The sequence below is a fragment of the Dasypus novemcinctus genome, chromosome 8 (assembly GCF_030445035.2).
Source record: "Dasypus novemcinctus isolate mDasNov1 chromosome 8, mDasNov1.1.hap2, whole genome shotgun sequence".
NCBI classification, from domain to species: domain Eukaryota; kingdom Metazoa; phylum Chordata; class Mammalia; order Cingulata; family Dasypodidae; genus Dasypus; species Dasypus novemcinctus.
Window position 1 is genome coordinate 57,700,146 of NC_080680.1, and position 9,134 is coordinate 57,709,279.

Sequence of the window (9,134 nt, forward strand, 5' to 3'; positions counted from 1 at the left end):
GAGCAAATGGCAATTGAGTTACAAGAACAGAGTAAATTAAAACAAACACATGAAATATTGGAGGTTTCTTCTCTGGAGAAAATTATCAGCAAAGGGGAAAAAGTACAAAACTACAAAAAAAATCTGTATTTCTGTAGTACAATTCGACTTTCAAAACTATGTAAATATAGATCAGCTGGGGTTGATTCAATTGCATATAATGAAAATACAAAATAACAGTGACTGAAATGAAAAAACGAAAAACCTCTTGCATAAAAGATATCCAGAGGTTAAATTGTCTAGGGTTGATGTTGATCCACAGTCATCAAAGACTCAGGTTCCCTCCAACTTGCTACTTCTCCATTCTTCTGGTTCAAGGTAACAATTGGTACTCTAGCCATCACATTCATATTTTAGACAGAAGCAAAGAATAAAATGGCTTGAACTGTTAAAGATTTTTCCAGAAATCCCACCCAACAATTTCCACAAACATCTCATTGGACAGAACTTTGTCACATAAACCACAACTATCCTCAAGAAATATTGGAGAATTTAGTATTTTAGCTGAGAAAGTGTCCATAATAGAGATTCTGTTAAAAAAAAAAAAAGAGGAGAATGAATATTGAATAAAAATGAAAGAATAGATGCAAAGTACAATATGAGTTTATCATTTTAGAATAATTTGTTCTCTATAGCAAGAAAGAAAAGTGATTTTGGAAAATAATTGACAATATTGTAATATTTCCATAGCAAAAGTAAAGAAGGTATATATTAATGAAAAGGTAAAAAAAGAATATCGGTGCTTACTTCAGCAGCACATATACGAAATTTGGAATGATACAGAGAAGATTAGCATGGCCCCTGTGCAAGGATGACATGCAAATTCATGGATCATTCCATTTTTTTAATAAGAAAAATATGGTTTGGTTTTATAAGACCTGAGTGTGATTAAGCATTTTTTTTCTTCTGCATTATCTTCATTAACAAGGAGACCTAGATGATGTCATTTAACCAATCTGTGTTCATCTGTGTATCTTTCTGAACTCTGGAGGAACAATTGAGTTTGTTTTTAGGATTAGAGGAGGTAAAAGTGCCTGGACAGAACTTTTTTGGAATATTGCTTCCATAACTTGTTAAGATGCCTTTTGTCTGTTGTTTTATTTTTTGAATTTGAAATACAGTTAGAAAAAACAAAAAAAGGGAATAACAGATATCCCCAAAAGATAGCAGGTATGGAAAAATAAAGTGATTTTCCAAATAATATACATTGAGCCATCAATCATTTTTATTTTTCATCATTAACTATTCCTTATTGGAGAGAAGTAGTCAATTTAAAATATTTCAAACCTCAAGTTTAAAAACCTTTAAGATTATCAAAATTCCTGCAGATAAGTTCCTGACCTGAATGAAAGGCTGAAATATGATCACTTTCATCTTTAAAAAGTTTCTTGTCATGATCATAAGAGCTATGTATAGTTTGCAAAATATGTTATGCCCTGCCCTTGCCTATGTCAGATCTTGCCTTCCTCTGTCTAGACCAGGGGTTCTTAACCAGGGGGCTGTGAGCTTTAATTGAAATTTTTTAAAAAATTATTCTTGTGGGGACATATTGGTGCAGGTGTGATATATTTATTAAATAATACAGATTATAGTGTGGATAAGGGTCCATGGTTTTCACCTGACTGGCAAAGCAGTCCGTGGAAGAAAAAAGGTTAAGAACCCATCCCCCACCCCTTAAAACCTCCATTTTTGTCTGCTAAAATCTTATATATTCTCCAAAGGATGATCAAAAATTTTGCCCTTTATGAAACTCTTTCTTGACCCTTTCAGGAGAATCACTATCTCTTATTTTCTCCTCCTAGAGCACTTGACTAATACCTCTGTAATAGTGGTGGATTGGGATTAAAAGTAGATTAGATATTGCAGAGAAGATAAGCAAACTTGAAGGAATAGCAATAGAAACTTTGCAAAATGAAACACAGAAAGAAAAGAGAAACTTTTAAAAATGAACAGATCAGGGAAGCAGATGTGGCTCAAGTGACTGAGCTCCCACCTACCATGTGGGAGGTCCCTGATTTGGTTCCTGGTGCCTCCTAAAGAAGACAGCAAGCTGGCGCAACAGGCAGGCATGGCAAGCTGATGCAAGAGAATTATGCAACAAGATAATGCAACCAGAGACACAAGAAGAAAAAATATAATAAGAGACCAAACAAAGCAGGGAGCAGACGTGGCTCGAGCGATTTGGCACCTCCCTCCCACTGATAGGTCCCAGGTTCAGCTCCTGGTGTCTCCTAAAAGAAACAAGGAAGATGAACATACACAGCAAGTACAAACATTGAGGGGGAGAGAAATAAATAAATTTTAAAAATGAACAGACGATCAGTGACACATGGAACAACTTTGAGCAGCCTAAAATGTGTGTAACTGGAGTTCCAAAAGAAGGGGTAGGCCAGAAAAAAATATTTGAAGAAATAATAGTAAAATACTTTCCAACTTCAATGGAAACCATACACCCTCAGATCCAAGAGGCTCAATGAACACCAAGCATAAGAAACAAGAAGAAAACAAAACCAAGGCATAGCATAAACAAATTGCTCAACACTGGTGATAAAGAGAAAATCCCAAAAGCAGGCAGAGAGAGACACTATATACAGAAAGACAGCAATAATGATGACAGCAGATTTCTCTTTGATAGTGTGCAAGTGAGAAGAGAATGGAGCAATATCCTTAAAGTGCAGAAAGAAAAACTTGTCAACCTTGAATTTTATACCCAGTGAAAATATATTTTTAAAATGTAAGCAAAGTAATGACTTGTTCAGACATACAATATGAAAAAATTTATCACTACTAGACACACAATACAAGAAATGGTAAATGAGGTCCTTTAGGCAGAAGATAGAAATCTGGATCTACACTAAAGAACAAAGAGTGCCAGGAATGAAAACTACATGGGTAAATATATACAATTTTTTTTCTTGTCTAAATCTTTTAAAAATACAATTATGTAAACAAACATCCAAACAATGTTGTATGGGATTTTTAACATGTCTTAGTAAAACATAGGACAACAATAGCACATAGGGCAGGAAGGAAGAAATGGAAGCATACTAATCACTTGAAAGCAGGCTACAATAAGTTAAAATTTAAGGCATACACTCTAACGTAGGGTCTCTCGAAAGCAGAACTCCTGATGCTTTAGGTCGAATAATTATTTGTTGCAGAGAGTTGGTCTGTGTATTGTAGGATGTTTAGAAGTGTTTCTCACCTCTACCCACAAATTGTCAATTCCTTACTCAATTCCTTTGATTTTGTCACAATCAAAAATGCCTGAGACATTGCCAAATATTCCCTGGCAGTGGTGGGGTGGCAGGATGGAGAGATTGCCCCTGATCGAGAACCACTGCTGTAAAGTAACCATTAAAATAATAAAACAAAGAGAAATACACTATAAACTAACAAATGAGATAAAATGGAATCACAAAAAAAATTCTCAATTAATCCAAAGGCAGTACAAGAGAAAAAAAGGAACAAAGAACAGATGAGACAAACAGAAAACTAACAGCAAGATGACAGACTTAAACCTAAACATATCGATAATTACATTAACTATACCTTATCTAAACACTCCCATTAAAAGGCCAAGAATGGTGAGATTTAATGAAAAAGCAAGACCAAACTGTTGGTCAGGAATTTAGGAGTAGAGTAGCTGGTAAGACATAGGTCAGTGTATCTCATGAGATTGCAGTCAAGAAGCCAGCCAGGCTGAAGTCATCTGAAAGCTTGGGCATCTGCCTCCAAGATGGTAGAAGCATGTGGTTCTGGTTGTTGTTAGGAACTCTTACTTTTTCCCATGACATATTTTCCAAGACTTCTTGAATATCTTCATAGCATGGTGGCTGATTGCCCTCAGAGAAAACAACTCAAGAGAGGCCAAGGTGAACATCTCAATGTCTTTTATGATTTAGCCTCTGAAATCTGGATTCACACAAAGGAAATGAAGAGGCCTGGAAATGGTACATGTTACCATTTACATCAGTAAATATATAACATTTTTTCCTGTTATTCAAATCTCATTACAATATAATCATGTTAACAAAAATAATAACAATGTAGTATGAAGTTTATTAAGTCATTTCTGCAATATTCTACTCTTTACACAGGTCAGACCTACTCAATATGGGAAGGATATGTGAATTCCAGAAAGCAGGGATAATTGGGAGTCATCTTTGAGGGCAGCTACCACAGCTGGGTTCCTCCACCCCCACTCCCACTGGAAGAGTACTGTGCATCCTTGGTTATAAAAGTGTCCCAATATAATGGCTTGACATTTGCTTCTGCTTGGCTATTATGAGTTTCAATTGCCTTAAGATAGTTTTTAATATTAATATCTTACTTTGGGATTCTCACATCAGGAATAAATTGTGTTTTCAGAAATCTATACCCGGATTTTGTGTAGGTTTCAAGTTTTTGTACAGATGCAAATGTTCTCAGAGTATCCTCCAGTGTGAGTAGGCAAAGTTTTTCTGGTCGTCTTATAATCAACAGGGCAGACATGCAAGGCTTGAAGCTTTTTTAAAGTAGAGTCTTAGTTTAAGTTATCCTGAATTCTGTCTGAGCACATATATTATCACCATGAGAGTATTAGAATCCTGGACTCTCCCTCTAATGCTGATAACTGGCACACATACACAAAAAAATGGTGGTCCAGTATGCATCAGGATGCACTTATGGCTCTGATTTTTTTCTTTTATTTTTTAGGAGGTACTGGGTATTGAACCCAGGACGTTCATGGGAAACAGGCACTCAACCACGGAGCTATACCTACTCCTTTGACTTTTTTTTTTTTAAGATTTATTTTATTTCTCCCCACCCCCTCGTTGTTTTGCATTTGCTGTGTCCATTTGTTGTATGCTGGTCTTCTCTTTCTAGGAGGCACCAGGAACCAAGACCACAGAACTCCCATGTGGGAGGGAGGCAATCAGACACCTGAGCCACCTCTGCTCCCTGCTGTGTTGTGTCTCTCATTGTGTTTCCTCGCTGTCTCTTGGTTGTGTCATCGCACTGCATCATCCTGCTGCATCAGCTGGCTGTGTCAGCTCATCGTCCTGCTTGTTTTCTCCAGGAGGCACCAGAAACTGAACCCAGACCTCCCATGTGGTAGGTGGGAGCTCAGTTGCCTTAGCCAAATCCTCTTTGTTTTCTTTTTAAATTTAAGGTCTAGGAATTTATTTCTAAACTACCTCACACCAAACATAAAATACAGTAGAAAAAAATTTAATTTTTTCATATATTTTATTAATGACCTGAGGTACCCCAAACTTAGAAAAAATACAATTTTCACATTTTAAGAAGTTACTCACTTGTAACCCAAAGTACACAGATATTTCATTTCACTTTATTCTTCTCATATCTTCACTTATATTTCACTTCTTACTTCAAATCATCACTCTAATTTTGGGTATTCCTTTTTTTCTTAAGCTCAGCTTATCTATAAGTATTTTTATTGTGTTTTATCTAGTATTTCTCTGTTGGTGTGTGTGTGTGTGTGTTTTATTTTGTTTTGTTTTTTTTTTTTGCTTAAGGGAGAACCTTTTTTATTGACTTCACTTACAATGTAGAAGGAAGTTAAATTATTTTTCAAGAGTCTACTTATCATTGGCTTTCAACTATGATTTGACTATGCTTTGTCCAAGTGCTAAATTCTTTGAGTTTATCCTACTTGGATTAACACTTTTGATGTGTACATTAATATTTTCTGTCAAATTTGGATGTTTTTTGGCCATTGCTCAAATCGTCTTTCTTCCATTTTCTTTCTTTCTCTCTCTCTCTCTTTCTGGGAGTCCCATTCTACATATGTTGGTATGCTAGATGGTGTCTGACAGGTCTCCAAGGTTCTGCTCATTTTTCTTTATTCTTGTTTTACCTTCTGTTCCTTAGAATGGATAATCTCAATGGACTTATCTTCTAGTTCACCGAATTTTTTATTTTGCCTGTTCAAATCTGCTGTTGAGCCCTTCTAGTCAATTTCTCATTTTAATTAATATACTTTTCAACTCCACAATTTCTGTTAGGTTTTTAAAAAATAATTTCTATCTTTTTATTGATATTGTCTATTTGATAAGACATCATTCTCATACTTCCCTCTAGTTCTTTAGAATGGTTTCCTATAATTCTGTGGGCATATTTAATACAGTTGATTTACACTCAACATCTGTGTTTCTTCAGAGGCAGTCTCTATTGATTGCTTTTTTCCCTGAGTACAGTACATACCTTTTTATTTCTTTGCATGTCTTGTAGTTTTTTGTTGAAAATTGTACATTTTAATAATATAATGTGACAGCTCTAGAAATCAAATTCTTCCTTCTCCCCAGGATTTGTTATTGTTGCTGCTTGTTATTGTTTACTTAACTGACTTTCTGAATTAGTCCTATAAAATCTGAATTCTTTGTCATATGTGGTCACTGTGAAGTCTCTGCTAAGTTACCTTAATGGTCAGTTAATGATTCAAAAGTGATATCTTTAAAGGCCTAGAACTAATAGAGCCTCCCAATCATTGCTGAAGGGCTCTGAGTTCAAGTTGGGATACACCTTCAACACTCATCCAGGCAGTTGACAATTCCTCTTTAGCTTTCTCATGCAGGTATGCAGAAGCACAAAGTCAGCTAGGGGTGAGAGTTTAGGGTCTCCTCAGGTCTTTTATAAGCACATGTAGAGCCCTGGCCATTCAATACACACCTTCTAGATTCCCAGGAATAAGTCAGAGGTCATCAAAACTCCTATGGCCTTCTCATTCCCTAGCTTTATCTTTTAGTTTTTTGGTTAGCCTTTTGATTGCCCCCAAATGTTATTCAAGGCCTCTAGAAGATGAGATGTTGGACAATTGCCCCTAATTGTTTTTTTAATCAATTTTATTGATACATATTAATAAAGCATACAATTCATACAAAGTGTACAATCAATGGTATTTGGTATAATCACATAGTTGTGCCTTTATCACTTCAATCACTACCCTAAATGTTTTTGAGAAATGCCCCCAAGGGAAGTCCTTTTATGCAGGTGCGCACCTAGTCAGGTCAAATAAAGACAGTCTTGTCAATGGGGGTCTTCCAAAGAACCATCAGACAGGTCAAATAAAGACAGCTCTCTGGGAGTGGGGCATTGAGGAGCCCAGCCCTCTCTGCCCCTCCAGTGGCTGCCAGACTGCTGGTTTTCACTGTGACCGCGGGTGCTGGTTTTCAAAGCTAACACAGAGCTAGGCAAGAGGGGAATGAAAGAAGCCACAAAGCTCTTTCTGACTGAGATTCAACTATCTTCTTGAATGAATGCTCCCCAGATTACTGCAAACTTTTCATTAATTTTCAGAGTTCTGAAAACATTGATTCTGACAATTTTTGTTAGTGTCCTTGTTGCTTTCGTGGAGGAGAGAATATTCATACATCCTTATCCTAACATCTCTGTTGATCTAATAAGAATCTTTTTTTTTTTAAGATTTATTTTTTATTTGCTTTCCCCCACTCCCACCCCATTGTCTGCTTTCTATGTCCATTTGCTGTATGTGTTCTTCTGTGTCTGCCTGGATTCTTGTCAGTGGCACCAGGAAACTGTGTCTTTTTTTGCTGATATCAGCTCTCTGTGTGTGCTGTGCTTTTCTCGTGTGGGGTGGCTCTCCTTATGGGGCGCACTACTTGCACATGTGGCTCCCCTATGCAGGGGACACCCTTGCATGGCACAGGACTCCTTGCATGGGCCAGCTCACATGGCCCACATGGACCAGGAGGCCCTGGGTTTGAACCCTGGACCTCCCATGTGGTAGGAGGACACTCTATTAGTTGAGCTAAATCCACTTCCCAAGAATCTCTCTTTAAAGTTAACTTTGCTTTTTCTCCTTTGTTCATCTATTAATGACTTTATGGTTTATCATTTAGAGAGCAAACGTATTTTCTTTATTTCTAAAATATTGAGGACACCTTACTTTTGTCTCCCTTTGTCCCCAGGTATTAACAATTGCAGGAACATTATTATAACTGTTCTCTAAGTCATCATTTGTGCTCTAAATTATTTTGACTGACCAATTAGAAGGAGGGGAACTTTGATCAATAAAACATAAAATCAAATAATATTAAAGCTAGCTGAGCAGCACTCACTCAAGATGACATACAGAGGAGAGAACTTTGTCATTTTTGATCCTGCTATGTGACAGAAAGGAGAAGGCTCAAACAGCTAAAACCCTGGAGAGAGATGGACCATTTGCCTGATAGCTTAACAGTCTACCTTGGGAAGAGCACCAAGGCTGACATAGAGAACCCTGAGAGACAAGCCCTATGCCAACCTACAGCTGAGATTGGGAAGAAGATGGATCCACAGGGTATCAAAAGGAAGAGGAAGCCCAGAGGGCAAGGCTGAAACCTGGCAGAGATGGTCCACCATTTTGCTTCAACATATGGCAGCTAACTTTGGTAAGAAATTCCTCTTTTTGTACCTAGAGTTAGACTTTCCACAGCCTTGGGACTGTAAGCTCTTACCCCAAATAAACACCCTTTATAAAAGCCAATAGGGAAGTGGATTTGGCTCAATGGATAAAGCGTCCGCCTACCACATGGGAGGTCCAAGGTTCAAACCCAGGTCCTCCTGGTCTGTGTGGTGAGCTGGTCCACACACAGTGCTGATGCACACAAGGAGCGCAGTGCCACACAGGGATGTCCCCCATGTAGGGGAACCCCACATGCAAGGAGTGTGCCCCATAAGGAAAGCTGCCCAGCGTGAAAAAAGTGCAGCCTGCTCAGGAATGGCACTGCACACAAAAAGAGCTGATGCAGCAAGATGATGCAACAAAAAGAGACACAGATTCCCGGTGCCACTGACAAGAGTACAAGCAGACACAGAAGAACTCACTGCAAATGGACACAGAGAGCAGACAACAGGGGGGTAGGGAAGGGGAGAGAAATAAATAAAAAATAATAAAATCTTTAAAAAAAAAGACTCTATGCTTTAAAAAAAAAAGCCAATAGATTTCTGGTACTTTGTATCAGCACCCCTTTGGCAGACTGATACAGTGCCCTAGTATAATAATAATCATAACAATTATTTTCTACTGAATTAGCACTGGCAAGCATTATTGAAATGTTTGTTTTCATAATTTGGTAAAGAAAAATAGA

At 37.5% G+C, this 9,134-nt stretch overlaps 1 non-coding gene across 1 annotated transcript; it reads left to right on the forward strand.

Moving 5' to 3' along the window:
• Nucleotides 1-778: 778 nt before the first annotated feature.
• LOC111765553 (U6 spliceosomal RNA) lies at nt 779-885 on the forward strand. Its single transcript, XR_002797859.1, has one exon. It is a non-coding gene; the product is annotated as a U6 spliceosomal RNA (small nuclear RNA).
• Nucleotides 886-9,134: the final 8,249 nt, after the last annotated feature.